Source organism: Giraffa tippelskirchi, chromosome 9 (assembly GCF_054371585.1).
Source record: "Giraffa tippelskirchi isolate mGirTip1 chromosome 9, T2T-mGirTip1v1.2.pri, whole genome shotgun sequence".
Lineage (NCBI taxonomy): Eukaryota > Metazoa > Chordata > Mammalia > Artiodactyla > Giraffidae > Giraffa > Giraffa tippelskirchi.
In genome coordinates this window covers 90,853,277-90,870,060 of record NC_137283.1, presented here as the reverse complement: position 1 = coordinate 90,870,060, position 16,784 = coordinate 90,853,277, and the positions used below count along the sequence as shown (strand labels likewise).

The 16,784-nt window shown below is 41.7% G+C and overlaps 1 protein-coding gene and 1 long non-coding RNA gene across 3 annotated transcripts in view; one reads left to right on the top strand and one right to left on the bottom strand.

Moving 5' to 3' along the window:
• The window catches only part of UBE3D (ubiquitin protein ligase E3D), a 148,096-nt gene that overhangs the window by 111,418 nt on the left and 19,894 nt on the right, over positions 1-16,784 (top strand). The gene's annotated exons all lie outside the window — the stretch shown is intronic.
• The window catches only part of LOC145521667 (uncharacterized), a 48,677-nt gene that overhangs the window by 14,431 nt on the left and 17,462 nt on the right, over positions 1-16,784 (bottom strand). The window contains exon 3 of the long non-coding RNA XR_014065571.1: positions 5,412-5,567. This is a non-coding gene — a long non-coding RNA (uncharacterized LOC145521667). The remainder of the gene's footprint in view (positions 1-5,411; positions 5,568-16,784) is intronic.

Genomic DNA, 16,784 nt, shown 5'->3' with positions numbered 1-16,784 from the left:
TCTATAAGCCTTAGCTGAGTATCTAATCATTTTTGAAGTCAAAGGGTTATGAATATTTTTAATGTTTTTTATTTTGCTACATTTTGCCAAATTACTCTCCAGAAAGTTAATATCAATTTACTTTTCCACCAAAGTATGTTGTTTTATCAGTTAGTAGTTGTAAGCTCTGCAAGAAAAAGGCTGTACCTTTTTTGCTTTTATTACTGTGCATCTTGTCAGGTACAGTGTTTCACTTTATAATAGAAACTCACTAAATGTTTTTGAATAAAGAAAGAAATGTGTTTAACAATGGCTATTTTGAGACTTTAAGTATTTTTTACCCCTCTGGCTTTTCTTTATATGCTGTTTTGCATATGCATGGTTCTACTTAAGAAAGAAATTACCCTCTTTTCATTGCTTTACCTATTTTGAATTACCAGGTATGCAGGGAAGGTATAATTAACCTACAAAGAATATTACAAAGCTTAATTGAAGGGGTTACAAAGAATCCGACATGACTAAGCAACTAGGCACAGTGTGGTAAGGACAACTATTATGCTGTTCGGTCGCTCAGTCGTGTCCTACTCTTTGCAACCCCATGGACTGCAGCACACCAGGCTTCCCTGTCCTTCACCATCTCCTAGAGCTTGCTCAAACTTATGTCCATCAAGTTGGTGATGCCATACAACCATCTCATCCTCTGTTGTCCCCTTCTCCCACCTTGAATCTTTCTGAGCATCAGGGTCTTATCTAATGAATCAGCTCTTTATATTAGGTGGCCAAAGTATTGGAGTTTCAGCTTCAGCATCAGTCCTTCCAGTGAATATTCAGAATTGATTTCCTTTAGTATTGACTAGTTGGATCTCCTTGCAGTCCAAGGGACTCTAAAGAATCATCTCCAACACCGTAATTCGAAAGCAGCATTTCTCTGGTGCTCAGCCTTCTTTATGGTCCAACTCTCATATCCATACATGACTACTGGAAAAACCATAGCTTTGACTATACGGACCTTTGTCAGCAAAGTGATGTCTCTGCTTTTTAATATATTGTCTAGGTTTGTCATAGCTCTTCTTCCAAGGAGCAAGTGTCTTTGAATTTCATGGCTGCAGTCACCATTTGGAGTGATTTTGGAGCCTAAGAAAAATAAAGTCTGTCACTGGTTCCATTGTTTCCTCATCTGTATGCCATGAAATGATGGGACTGGATGCCTTGATCTTAGTTTTTTGAATGCTGAGTTTTAAGCCAGCTTTTTCACTCTCCTCTTTCACCTTCATCAAGAGGCTCTTTAGTTCCTCTTCACTTTCTGCCATGAGGGTGGTGTCATCTGCATATCTGAGGTTATTGATATTTCTCCCTGCAGTCTTGATTCCAGCTTGTGCTTCATCCAGCCCTGCATTTTACATGATGTACTCTGCATATAAGTTAAATAAGTGTGAAGTGAAAGTCACTCAGTCATGTCTGACTCTTTGCAACTCCATGGACTGTACAGTCCTTGGAATTCTCTAGGCCAGAATACTGGAGTGGGTAGCCAAGGGCTCCAGGGCATCGTCCCATCCCAGGGATCAAACCTTGATCTCCTGCACTGCAGACAGATTCTTTAACATTTGAGCCACCAGGGAAGCCCAAGTTAAATAAACAGGGTGACAATATACAACCTTGATGCACTCCTTTCCCAGTTTTGAACCAGTCTATTGTTCCATGTTCAGTTCTGTTTTCTTGACCTGCATACAGGTTTCTCAGGAGGCAGGTAAAGTGATCCGGTATTCCCATCTCGTAAGAATTTTCCACAATTTGTTGTGATCCACATAGTCAGTGTCTTTAGTGTAGTCTGTGAAGCAGAAGTAAATGTTTTTTTGGAATTCTCTTCCTTTTTCTATGATCCAGTGGATGTTGGCAGTTTGATCTCTGGTTCCTCTGCCTTTTCTAAGTCCAGCATAATTATACACCTGGCAGTTCTCGGTTCATGTACCATTGAAGCTTAGCTTGGAGGATTTTGAGCATGACCTTGCTAGCTAGTACAACTATTATTTCTTCTTAATCACCAATTAATCACTTCAGTGATGCCCCATCTTGTGTTTTGCCTTATCCATTATATTTCTGATGTCAATTTTTGTATTTTTTGTTTCCAGAAATACCATTAGGTTCTTCTTCAGGATCTACCTGTAAGTTTTGAAAGGCTCATGTTCCCTGGGCATACATTTGATACTTCTTTTATTTCTTTATACATACTTATTATCTATTCGTCCATAATTAAAATCCCTTCCGCTCTGTGGGTCTGATTCTGTGCCTTGTTTCTGCTGAGCTGTTCACATACTGGATAACTGTGCTGGCAAGCTCATGCTCTCCTTGAAACTTCATCTGTGGGAGTTCTTTGAGGCCTGGGTGGAAGGTTTGATCCTGCAGAGAGGATTATTTGAGAGGTTCCATAAACGGGGTGAATTCTAATTCCAAACATGCACGAGTGTGGACCTGGGATTAGGAATTGTCAGGGCTGCCTTTCCCCTACTCCCCATGCCAGACTCTGAGTCAAGACTAAGGCAGGCAAGTAGGTTCACCCACGGTCCGCTTCTAGAACATGGGTTTTTTGTTCCCCCAAGTCGTTCATTGCATGGAAGAGGCAGGGATTCTGATCCAACTTCCTATTTTGCGGGGCCCCAGGCTTGTCCTCTGACTACCAAAATCCCCCAGGCTAAAGCTCATACTCTAGTCTAGACCTTCAAAATGGGAAGAGGCCTTAGGGAAACTCATTCTTCAGCCCTGGCTTACCAAGAGGCACAGGATTCTTTCCCCGCCAGTGGATTCAGTTATTCTTCTAACAGTTAAACCATGAGCTTTAATTTTTTTAAAAATATTTATTCAATATATTTAGTCTTTTATACTGAGAGGACTTCTTCTGACATCAGGTCGACAGTATTGGAGTTAGATCTTTTGTTTTCTTAAAAGACAAATTGTCGTTAAGTTAACTTATCGGTCAATTTAATTTTCTAGATCACAACCAAGAGCAGAGAAATACGGTAAAAGTAGCAGTAGCTACCATTTTGAATATGTAAGAATGCAGTGAGCTCTCTGCCAAGTGTTATACAGAGTTTATTTTGTTTAATTCACCATCACTATTCTGTGAGAGAAGTACTGTCATTCATGGGGTAAAGATGACGCCCAAGCTTAGCAAGTTTCCTATGAATTGCCCAAGACCACAGAACTAATTGAAGGCAGGAGGAGAAGGGGACGATTGAGGATGAGATGGTGATGGCATCACTGACTCAATGCACATAAGTTTGAGCAAGCTTCAGGAATTGGTGATGGACAGGGTAGCTTGGCGTGCTGCAGTCTGTGGGGTCACAAAGAGTCGGACATGACTGAGCGACTAAACTGAACAGAACTGATGGGTTTCCCCAGTGGCTCAGTGGTAAAGAATCCACCTGCAGTGCAGAAGATTCAGAAACCCAAGTTTGATCCCTGGGTTTGGAATATCCCCTGGAGGAGGAAATGGCAGCCCACTCCAATATTCTTGCCCAGAAAATCCCATGGACAGAAGAGCCTGGCGGGCTATAGACCATGGGGTCACAAATGAGTCGGACACAACTGAGCAACTAAACAACAACAACAACAAACAGAACTAATAGGAAATTTATAATCTTGACCTTGGATCATCATGAAAAGGTTAAATTATGCCTGATGAAATCTTTTTAGACCTGGTGCATTGCTATTTTTAAAGGCATCAAAATGTGTAATATATCTTAAATTTCCATTTAAATTGTGTTATTGCAGATCAGCATGCTGTTACCCTATTAAAAAGATAAGCATATCAAAGGAGTAGTGAAGGCAATTTAACTTCCTTTCTTTACTACTTTGCCTCCTCAGAGAAAAATTACTCCTAGAATACTTCCCAAGGATTTTCTGGGTATCAAATCCCAAAGCACATTTATCAGCCTGGATGGGAAGGGAAACTTTGGTCAAGGATTTTAGAGATTAATTGCTAGCCATGGATCCCTTTTGGTCCATAATTCATCCCAAAACACTCTTCTCCCACAACTTTAGCCAACTATGTGGTATTTGGTTATAGTGTTAATATATAGCAGTTTTTTATGAAAATGTGTTTTTTTAATTTATATACCTTTTTTTTTCCCATTGAGCCTTAATGTTAGGAATCAGACTTGGAAAATGAGACTTCTCTTAGTAATTTCATATGGTATTGTTTGAAGTACTATCTTCTCAGGTAATGAATGTTTATATTGAACATTCTTGTGTGTGACATTGTTTCCTGTTTGCCAGTTTGGGGGTAGATGTTGAAACTGCCATGTCTGTGTTTTTCTCAAGCAAGTTTTCTCTCTCCTAGTCAGTCAATTGTTTCTCCTAAAGTAACCAGGCTTTATCAGTCCAGGAAAATGAAGAAAAAGATTTCTGGGAAGACACTCTGCCCAAATCCAGAAGAATGATTTCCCTAGGGTTTTGACTTCCTCTGTGCGTCATTGAGATCCATGCTGCTGCCTCCGGAACCTCCACTGATGACCTTGACCTGTAGTCATCTGCTCTCCCAGGTCTGGTTCCTTTTATGGCCAGGAACTATAAAAAGAGCAGGAGTTGCCACCACTTTGGAACTTAACCCACCTCTCCCCTGACTTTCATCTCAGGAATTCTGTTTTTTCCTTGTGGGGCCGCCAATTTCTCTAGCCTTGGAAGCTCTCACCTCAAGAGTAAGGAAGACCAGGAATTATGCTCATTAGAGTCTTTTCTGCACCTTCTATGCATGAGGTAAGGCCAGGAGAGCAAAAGCCATCTTATAAATTCTTTTGTGAATGAACCCATAGTAGCAAATAAAGACAGTGCACTGGTTATATCTCATTATACCGAAGTCCAGGAGATAGTGGAGGACATAGGAGCCTGGCATGCTGCAGTCCGTGGAGTTGCAGAGAGTAGGGCATGATTAGCAACTGAACAACAACAATACCAGACCTTATGCTTCTTTGGTACTTTATCTAAGCTAAACTAGGAATCTGTTATGGAAAATGCTTTGGTCTTCTTTTGAACTTTTTCATCAAGTAAACTCACGTGGGTTTCTTAATGCCTGATACCATCGTTTTCTTATTTGTAAAGTGACTTTTAAAAACCTCGTAACAGTTAGGTCATGCATGTAAACAGCAGAAAAAGCTCAGATTTGTGAAGGGCTTGTGTCACAGTAAGATTCGGTAGAGAAAAGATTTTGGCTTACCCTTTATATTTACGAATATTTACGAATATTAATAGTATTCGTTACTTTATGAGAATTGTAATTCTAAAGTCAAAGAGTATATGACAAGTGCTTAGAGAAAAATAAATGCTAAGTAAGTGGTTCTTTATCTCCCTGATAGAAGGGTAAATTTGTCTTGTCCATGCAGAAACTAAAAGATGACTTGAAGAGAGATATAAAACTGCAGCAAAAACTAAGTCATTACCTTAGTTTTCTTCCTGACATTCACTGCTGTCTGTGCACTGGTCCCATCTCCTCACTTTCTCCTCTTTTCCTTTTTCTGTCTTCCTGTTAGAGCCTCTGTGATCTCTCAGGAGAAAGTGGACATTCATTTTCTTGTAAGAATGTATTCTTTTCAGTGCTAGGAAAAAGCATTAGAAAAAAGAATTCTCATTTTGTACTTTTTGTTCCACGTCCTTTAGAAAAGGAGGAGAAAGCAGGATTTTCGAGGCTGAATCTTAGCTTTTCCCTTGCTCTCTAAGCGCCCCCTGTATCACTTCTCTAGAATCATCAGTGTTAGTTTTCAGAATCAATGGATCTTTTTATAACTTCTGTGTCTGAAGTTGGCATGGGGGTGTGGAATGGGGCTGGGACAGCTGAACATGCACAGGTGTTACCTGTAACTCCCCCTAATTGGTTGTCGCATCCAGTTGTGAGCGTACCTTCAGCTAACTTTCTCCAAGCAACAGATGGTACCTGTGTGAGTGCGCTTTCCATCTGCTGGGGGTAGATCCCATTGTATTTGTTTTTCCTGTTTTAAAATTATATTTGTTTTGCAGTGTGTGCAGATGATATGTGTTTACAGTCATTTTCTTAAAACAGTACCATTAAATCTTTACCAGATTTGTATCTTCTTTTACTCGCCAACATCATTTTATCCACCCCAATACTTATATATCTCCCATTCAAGTCAGTGTTCCATTCATGGGAGCTAAATAAAATACTAAGTAATTTACCAATTATTAATACATTCTGAATGTGCCAGCGTTCTATATGAGTTTATGGAAACAAAATGTATGCCCCGTGGTCTTCTTTGTTGTTATCTTAAGGATGCTCTAGTAATAGTCTTTAAGGTATATTAATGTGAGGAGTAGAAAATTATTACATACTTAGATATCAGTAAACTTTGTACAGAAATGTCTGAATACTTTATGAACTTTGCTATATTTCATAATTAAATAAGACATCAAATACTGAGTGTTTAACACACAGAGTCTCGGAAATGATAGGCTCAGGAATCAAGATCCTTTTTTAAGCATGGACTCAGAAATCAGACAGGTGTGGTATGAAAGCTAAACCCTTCTACATGCTGACTGTAAGACCCCTCTGAGCTTCTGTTTGTTCATCTATATATTAATAGTATTCGTTACTTTATGAGAATTGTAATTCTAAAGTCAAAGAGTATATGACAAGTGCTTAGAGAAAAATAAATGCTAAGTAAGTGGTTCTTTGGTTATTCCCTCTATTTCTAATTTTGATCATCAACTTCTATTACTCTTGGAGACCTGGTCCCTTGTCTCTGCTGGTCCCTCTATATACTACTCTAGTTCAACAAGCCATGTTATAAACCTGATATTAGGTTCTATAAAGGATCCCAAAAAAGACAATAAAATTAACTCCTGTGCTTTTATCACTTCCTGCTCAGGCTGCCATTGCTTACTATGACTGTAACTGCTTAAGTGTACTTCCAAAGTTTCCAATGAGATCATAAATTCCTTGAAAACAGGAACATCACCTTATATAATATAATTCACAATGTCCAGAACATTGCTGCATGTCCGCCCAACTATTCAAGGAGAGAATAGCTTTAAAAATTCTAATTCTAGGGGACAGACCATATGGACAAGTAGAAACGGTTAGACTTGTGGAGAACTGGAGAGAGAGAGTGTGAACCAGCTGATTGCTGAGTACCTCTTTAACCCTGGGCTCTGTCAGCCTTCATTACCATGTGAAGTCAGAAGGTAAAGGCAGAGAAGAGAGATATCAAACCACAAATATAAAAACATCTTTTGGGGTGGTCATTTTTCAGTACAATACTTACTTTTGAAGTGACATATTTGCACTTGTGTGTGTGTGTGTGTGTGTGTGCGCGCGCACGTGCACGCACTCAGTCGTGTCTGACTCTGACATAGTTGTACTTGTGTATGTGTGTGTGCGTGCGCACGTGCACGCACTCAGTTGTGTCTGACTCTGACATAGTTGCACTTGTGTGTGTGTGTGTGTGCGCGTGTGTGCATACACTCAGTCGTGTCTGACTCTGACATATTTGCACTTGTGTGTGTGTGTGCGCACGTGCACTCACTCAGTCGTGTCTGACTGAGTTGCACTTGTGTGTGTGTGTGAGCACATGCACATACTCAGTCGTGTCTGACTCTGACATAGTTGTACTTGTGTGTGTGTATGTGTGTGTGCACGTGCACGCACTCAGTCGTGTCTGACTCTGACATATTTGCACTTGTGTGTGTGTGCACGCGTGTGCATACACTCAGTCGTGTCTGACTCTGCAGCCCCGTGGACTGCATCTCGCCAGGCACTTGTTTTTGAGATCATCTAATTGTACTTGAATTTCGTACAAACCCATGCAGGCCCAGACCGTAATCCTGATGTTTATAACTGAATCTTTAAGAGTGATTGCTTGCCAGAAATATTCCTGCTAGCTGCTGCTAAGGTTTTAGCTTTTTGTGTGTGATCTCTTATAATCTACTTTTGCCATATTATAGTTGTAGGTTAATGCAACAGAAGCCACATTATTTAGGCTTGTATCTTAGAGGCATGAAGTTCTAATTTGGGGTGAAAATGACCAAATATATCGCTTTCTAAGCTTTATTGCTTTTTGCTAGTTCTCATTTTTTTCTCCATCCCAAGTTATCAAACATTGTAAAAACTTTAAACATCTTATTTATAAATATATGCCCTCAACTCTTTATTACCTGAGAAAAATGGAGGGGAGATTGTTTTTGGGGTGATTTAAAAAAAAATTAAAAAATGTGGGAAACCCCTGGGGGTTTCTGATACATCTGTAAGCAGCACCTAGACCTCTGGGATGAAGATGAGCCTGTGAGATGCCAGGCAAACAGAAAAGGTAATTTCCATTATCCTCTCAGAATGAGAAAGAATGGACTCGGGCTCTTTTTTCCATAGCCACTTCCAATGCCTGGTCCTTGTTTTCTTGCCACAAGCAGGCAAACATGAAGATGTTGAGAAGGTACGATGTATCTATCATTTTGATTGTTAAGCATGAAAGTAATAGAATGACAACAGAGACAGTCAGGCGCAAGAGGGCTCTTGGCAGAATGCTAAAAATTATTATTATTGTTTTTAATGAACAGTTTCACACCTTTGTTGAGATATTACAGGGTATATTCTAACAGTGGTTTCAGCCTCCCTACTCTCAGCAGCAGAAGCCTTTCCTTCAGCAAACTAAGCAGACCACAAATTTCAAAAGCAGGTAGAAAGTAAAGCCACACTGCTTGAAGCCAAGGTAGAGGGTGAAGCCCACTCTGCCGGCCAGCTTCTCCCGCACCCTCTGGTCTGCCCTGGTTCCCACCTGCAGAGTATGGAAACTCTGGGCTTGCCACTCCTATCTCTGGCCCAGTCTACTCGCTTAACTTTGTTTTGCTCACTGGCACCTTTGGGAATATGTTTAAGTTTTGGATCCAATCTCTAGAAAAATGTCTATCCGCTTAGAATTCTGTCTGCAATGTCAGGGCATAGACCGCTCCACCAGCGCCGTGGAACACAGAAAGTAAAGCCCACCAGTCCAGACCCATTTATTCAGACTGCATCTTTTTCATGGTACACGAAGACCATGGCAGCAAACAAATGGAGACAAAATATGATAACCTCAACCACCTAAACATACTATACCCAAATCATTTTAAATTCTTTTTGGAATGAAGCTGTAAGAAACCTAAAGTCCGGTTGTAGGTCTGCAGCAATGAGCTGGGTTGCATTTAAGACTTCTCTGGGCCTCAGTTTCTCTAAAAAGATGGGATTAGACTGAATGATTTTTGAGATCTTTTCCAGCTCTACATCTCTCTCCAGTGTTCTACAATTCGGTGAGCCAAATTGAGGTGAACAATGAAATCAATAGTCCTCTCTGCAGCCAAGCATCAGTTCCTGTTGTTAAGTTTGGATTATTAAGTCTCTTTTTTTTTAGTTCAGTTATCTCTGTGTCCTTCTTTTCCTTTTCCATCATCTCCATCCGCAAACAAAAAGAAAATTGATTTTTATTTTCTTCCTTTCGTTTGACTCATTTAAAGTGGTCAGCTACTTCCCTGAGTTAAGCTATCTCTAAATAAGTTTGGGCTCGATAGAGGGAAATATCACTGTGACAGGGAAGGATCACTGACTGGGTGCTGATGTAGAGGGTCATTCATGGAGGTAATGAATAATTGGGGTACATAAGTGAAGGAAGTAGCCACGAAAACTCAGAGAAGAGGGGTGAGGCTGAGACTGAGGGATGCACTACAATTTTCAACCTAGGTCTCCTCTACCTCCTTGAAATTAGTCCTGCCATTCCCCTTCTGATAAAAAAAAAAAGAATGCCTTGATTTGGATCAGTCCTATCTCCCAGGCTGTAAACTCCAGTCATGATAATGATGCTGCTAAAATTATAATTTATGGCACATTGACTTGGCGACAGGCGCAGTAAAAGAAACCCTGTCAATTGGATCTCATTCAGTCCTAAGAAACACTCTTTGGGAACTGATAGTCCTGTTTTTCACAGGAGGAAACTGAGGCTCAGAGAGGCCAAGTGAAAGCCAAATGAGCAGCATACTACAGAGCAAGAATCTAAGCCTGGGCTGTTTTTTTCCCCCGCGTTGTAGTCCAAGCCCACTGGGCTGCCTGTTAATAACTAGCGAACAGTCACGGATTTTACAGAGTGCTGTAAAACCACATCTGCCTTAGTGAATCTGCCTGCAGGCAGGTTTATTATTACTGCACCACCTCATTTTCTGCAAGTAAATACAATTTATGAGATAATTTTTGAAGTGAGAGCCTCGCCTAGAAATAGAGGATAACTGTTGATGTGTTTTTGAGGATAAAAAGGATTGCTTTTTCTTTTTTTTTCTTTTGGTTTTCTTTTAATTCATCACCCTGCCTGCCACATTGGAGGAACCCAGTGAATGTGGGGAGCAGAGACTACAGGGATGCATGTATGAATGAAAAGCAGGTCATTCTCCAAAGTTTAAATGAGCTGATTTTGCGATAGCGAAACCAGAAGGCAAAACTTTGGCATTCCACACCAGTATGGCTTTATTGTCTGTATTGCAGGAACAAAATATCACATAACTTTGAACATAGCTCTCTAAAGCTCTTGATAGGTTTTTTTATATTCCATTTCCTAAATCCCTTTGTGCAGTTACAAGTAAAGTATTGTACCACTTTCGCTGGAAAAAGGACTAATTTCACATTGTAATGATTGCACCTGCTCTGTGACAAAACCTTGATGTTTTTTTAAAAAGCCATTTTCCAACTTAATAGCTCAAGGAAGAAGATTGTCCCTAGGGGAACTGGGACACAACTTTACAATTTACTCATTGTACAACTGTCCTTCAGTGCTGAAACAGGGGGGAAATAAGGGTGAATGTGGGAGGAAAAAGCATAGAATAACTGACTAAGCTCGAAGGTCATTAATGACACTGAGAGGGGTAAAAATGATAAAGCGGACACAGAAAATCGTATTCTGTGAAAAATGAAATAGGATTGCTCTGAGCTGAAAGAAAAGTAGGAGAGGAAAAAAGGACAGTAGAAAGCTTTTTAGTGCATTGGGGGTGGGAGGAAAGGGAGGATGTACTGCACTAAATGAGTAACTCAGAATTGGAGCCAGGGGACGGGTTCTAGCCCTTACCAGAACTTCAGAGCACATCCCTTTAAAAGTAGGTAAAAAACTAGTGAATGTAACGAAAACAAATGGACTCACAGACACAGGGAACAAACTAGTGGTTACCAGAGGAGAGAGGGAAGAGGGGAGGGGCATTTAGAGGTAGGGGATTAAGCACGCATGCTCTGTCATGTCTGTCTCTTTGCAACCCCATGGACTGTAGCCTGCTAGGCTCCTCTGTTCATGGGATTCTCTAGGCAGGAACGCTGGAGTGGGTTGCCATTTTCTTCTCCAAGGGGCTTAAGAGGTTCAAACTATTCCATATAAAATTAGCTATGAGGATATGTTATACAACCCGAGGAATATAGCTAGGATTTTGTATTACCTGTAAATGGAGTATAACCTTTGAAAATTGTGAATCACTGTATTGTATACCTATGACTTACATACTGTTGTACATCAACTATACTTCAATTAAAAAAATAAAAGTAGATCCAAAAGGGCACAAATTAGGAGAGAAGCCTGGTGTCCTGCGGACAGTTTGTCTGTTCCCTAGGAAGATAGTCCAGCATCGGTTGGTCTGAATGTTAAGTGCCTGATGGTCAGGAGACATAGCATTAGCCAGAGAAAGCTGCAGGTATAGGATGTGGGTTGAGCCTTTCTGAGGGATAACAGGATAAAGCTCTCGGGCGGGTGGATTTCAGCCCCTCTGATGAGGTTTCCTGAGGTCACACAATGAGTGTGAATGCCACAGCTCCACTTCTCGCTCCTGTCCACATCTTGTTTCTACCTTCTTCATCCTCATTGGGAAAAGCAGTCATTGTTTAGCAGGCAGTGGTGCTAGGGAAATGGATGCCACTCATGTGGCGAAATCTGACTGGTTGAGTTTAAATACTAGTCTCACCAGAAATAAAATGTCCCACATGGGGGCTGTGTGCTGAGTTTGAAAGGCCGCTGTGAGAAATGCAGTAACCTTTAGCTTCTTTGCCTCCGTACTGCCTCGCTCAGATTCCCAATTGGTGTGCTCGTTTATGATGGTCGTTTTTATTTTCATATCACCGGAAATAAAATCAAAACCCAGTGGCTGCCTGGAGTGCTTGAGCCCCGGCGATTCAGGGTAGCAGCAGTACTCTGGCGGTGGGGTGTTTTGCTCTGTCCCCTAGTACTGCATTGCCAGACCTCACTCTGGTCCTGTTACCAAGGAGGGAGATGATTAGCAAGTACAGTGACCCAGCGATTGTCTTGCATTGAGGTGAGAAGTGAAAAGACTGTGTCACAAAACCCATTCATGTCCACTCTGGTTTTTCTTTGCCAAATGTTCTTGCTGTGACCTACTTCTGCAGGTAAGAAAAATGATGTTGCCAGCCTTCTGTGACTCAGCGATGGTTGAACTGTTCCTAAGTGCCTTGGTGTAGGTGGCCTTGTGAGGATAAGCATTAATTATTTTCAGACTGCTGATGCATCACCTCTGGTGTCTATATTTGTCTTCTAAGAATGCATCATCACTCTCTAATTATAGGTGGTCTTGTGGGATTAGATCTTTTGAGTTAGATGAGGATGACACCAAATGTGCATGGAAAGCAAAGCCTGGAAAACTTGCTGAGCTGTGGTCATTGTGTTTGTGTGTGTGTATGTGTGGGTGTGTGTTTATTGCAATATAGTTGATTTACAATATTGTGTTAGTTTCTGCTGTACTGCAAAGTGAATCAGTTATACATGCACATATATCTGTTCTTCAGATTCTTTTCCCGTGTAGGTTATAATGGAGTATTGAGAAGAGTTCCCTGCGCTCATGGTCATTGTTAAGACCCCAGATGACGCCTCAGTGTTCAGAGTAACACTTGGAACATCTTCACTTTGTCATTGCCACCACCCGCCTAAATTTCTACACGTTAGATCACTTGATGATTGTGCATGTCTTTAACTGTGTGTTTTCGTCATGAAAATGATTATCACCTGATTCTTATTCTTGGACTCTTACATTACCCCAACTAGTAACTTTTGTAACAAGTCAAAATAACCATGGAATCCCCAGGTCCCCACTTTGTCATAGTTACGTCCTCACAGAGCTGTGAAGGGCAGGGAGGGTCTCTGCCCCTCAGTCTCAACTTAGAGGCCTGTGAAGCAGTGCTGGGCAAAGCTGTAAGCAGTAGAGTCTAAGCCAAGTCCCTTTTCGCCCTGAGTGCTTTGCCCAGCAGCATGGAAGTATTAGGAGTACTGGAGTTGAAAATATCAAAATTCCCAGTCTGTTTTTGCCTCCATCCTATTAAACATTTTCTATTTTGATACCTGCATAGAAAACAACTAAGCCTGGGTTCTAGTTTTACTCAGTAATTCAATCATTTTTTCGTTCCAGCCAACAAATATTTATGGAAAGACCCCATGAAGGGATAGACAGAAATCTAGATAAAATATTACCATCCCACAAGCAAGTTTGCCTTTTGTGGGGGTGGATAAGAATGATTTTACTGAGAAAACGAAAACGCCAAGTGTCAGCAGGAAGAGGCATGTTGAGGCAAGGGCTGTTGAGCATTCCGTGCGGCTGTTGTCTCATGCAAGGTTTGGGAAATAAAAATCACCGGTGCTTTGTCGTTCTTGAATCCCAGCCTACAAAGTAGCTCCCTGGAATGAGCAGTTCCAGTGTTGAATGGATGATGAACAATGTCGAAGATGGTGGCCAAAGTGTAACCATGCCTTTCTTGCCTACCACCTACCACATCTAAAACTCTGTGCCGTTTAAACAGTAAAGCTGGGAAGTTCAGGAAGGACTGCATCCAATTTCACTCCCCTACTGGGCAGCAGATGTGCCCACAGGAACCAGGGCTCAGTGTGAGTCTGTCAGATTTCCAAAAGAATTTAGCTAATGGTCTTCATTGCTCAGAGAGCTTGCCTCCTGGAGAATCAACACTAAGGTTAGAGACAACCATGGAACTTCCAGCTTCTGAGAGCCTGTGAGGGATGTGGGGTTTTGAGGGCAGTTTTTCTAACTTGGAGAGTTCTCATCTGCCCCTCCCAAAAGTTGAAGCAGCTACTTATTCCTGCACAAAGGGAAAGAAAACAGACATGCATGCTTGTGTTAAAAGTCAGCTAATTCAGACTTCAGGGAGAAGTTCTTGGTTGGGGAGAAGGCCAGAACATTGAAGAAGCTCAGCAGCATCTCCTCCAGAGGCGTTTCTGAATAATCTGTCTCTTGGATGGCTTAGGTGTACAGGTAATAGGAAAAGCTGACTCAGGGCTGCCTCCAGGCTTAGCATAAAATGTATTCTGGGTGCCACTGTAAGCATTAGGGAATGAAACTCACTGGCAGGAAGGCTAATAGTATACAGTTCAGATTCCCCCAAGGGAAAAATGTTTATGAAATTCAGCTTTAGTAACCTGAGTCATGAACTTGCTTTCTGCAAACATCAGAGTTAACAGCACCTGTACCATAAACTAGTTCACGCCATTGCATTTCCGGATCCATTTTTCTTTCTGCTTAACAGCTTTTTACTTTGTAGCAGAAATTCTGAGATGCAGAGAGAACCATGGAAATCAGCTGCCAGCTTGTTATTGTGACCTATGAGACATAGGGAAGTCCTCACCCAGCTCCATGCCCACCCCACCTCTTGGCTGCCAGGCATGAGACATTCTTGAGGTCAGAGTGATGGGCTGGAAAGAGCGTGTTGTCCGGGGTGGGTGAGCAGATGCTTGGACTCCTGGGCTGGGGGGCTCCCTGCCCCCACAGCTTCTTCACCCAGTCGGTCTGTGCACTGACTGCTTCAACATATCCCCAAGGCCAAAATATAATTCAGTCAAGAAGTTTTAAGTAGAGTAGCCTATGGTTTAAATTATACCAGTAGAAGAAGTGGGAGACGGAAGGGTGTGTTTGAAGGGAGAATTGTAAAGATGACTTCTGATACCCCATCCATCTTTCCCCAGTATAATTTTTTTGGACATTTTTATGACAAGTTTTAATTTGTCTCTCCCTCCATGCAGTGAGACACAACTGCTAGATTGGGCTGGAGTTGGCCATTTCCCTTTCCCCAGGTCAGTTCTGCTCAAATAATACCCAGCAGGTTAGATTCTATCTACAGGCTTCCCTGGTGGCACAGATGGTAAAAACTCTGCCTGCAATGTGGGAGACTCAGGTTCAATCTCTGGGTTGGGAAGATGGCCTGGAGAAGGGAATGGCAACCCACTCCAGTATTCTTCCTGGAGAATTCCATGGACAGAAGAGCCTGGTGGGCTATAGTCCATGGGGTTGGAAAGAGTCAGACACGACTGAGCGACCAAAACTTTTACGTTCACTAGATCCTAGTTAACTAGTGTTCCCTGAGTGCTCAGTTCATTTCAGTCGCTCAGTCGTGTCCAGCTCTTTGCGACCCCATGGAATGCAGCATGCCAGGCCTCCCTGTCCATCACCAACTCCTGGAGTTTACTCAAACTCATGTCCATGGAGTCAGTGATGCCATCCAACCATATCATCCTCTGTCGTCCCCTTCTCCTCCTGCCTACAAATTTCCCAGCATCAGGGTCTTTTCCAATGAGTCAGCTCTTCCCATCAGGTGGCCAAAGTATTGGAGTTTCAGCTTCAACATCAGTCCTTCCAATGAACACCCAGGACTGATCTCCTTTAGGATGGACTGGTTGGATCTCCTTGCAGTCCAAGGGAGTCTCAAGAGTCTTCTCCAACACCACAGTTCAAAAGCATCAATTCTTTGGTGCTCAGCTTTCTTCACCGTCCAACTCTCAGATCACATATGACCACTGGAAAAACCATAGCCTTGACTAGACGGACCTTTGTTGGCAAAGTAATGTCTCTGCTTTTTAATATACTGTCTAGGTGGATCATAGCTTTTCTTCCAAGGAGCAAGCGTCTTTTAATTTCATGGCTGCAATCACCATCAGCAGTGATTTTGGAGGCCAAAAAAATAAAGTCTGTCACTGTTACCATTGTTTCCACATCTGTTTGCCATGAAGTGATGTAACTGGATGCCATGATTTTAGTTTTTTGGATGTTGGGTTTTAAGCCAGCTTTTTCACTCACTTTCACTTTCATCAAGAGGCTCTCCAGTTCCTCTTTGCTTTCTGGCATAAGGGTGGTATCCTCTGCATATCTGAGGTTATTGATATTTCTCCCAGCAATCTTGATTCGAGCTTGTGCTTCATCCAGCCTGGCATTTTGCATGATGTACTCTGCATATAAGTTAAATAAGCCTGGTGACAATATATAGCATGGTGACCTACTCCTTTCCCAATTTGGAACCAGTCTGTTGTTCCACATCAGGTTCTGACTGTTGCTTCTTGACTTGCATACAGGTTTCTCAGTAGGCAGGTAAGGTGGTCTGGTATGCCCATCTCTTGAAGACTTTTCCACAGTTTGTTGTGGTCCACACAGTCAAAGGCTTTGGCATAGTCAATAAAGCAGAAGTAGATGTTTTTCTGAAACTCTCTTACTTTTTCGATGATCCAACGGATGTTGGCAATTTGATATCTGATTCCTCTACCTTTTCCAAATCCAGCTTGAACATCTGAAAGTTCTCAGTTCACGTACTGTTGAAGCCTAGCTTGGAGAATTTTGAGCATTACTTTGCTAGCGTGTGAAATGAGTGCAGTTGTGTGGTAGTTTGAATATTCTTTGGCATTGCCTTCCTTTGGGATTGGAATAAAAACTGACCTTTTCCAGTCCTGTGGCCACTGCTGAGTTTTCCAGATTTGCTGGCATATTGAGTGCAGCACTTGAACAGCATCATCTTTTAGGACTTGAAATAG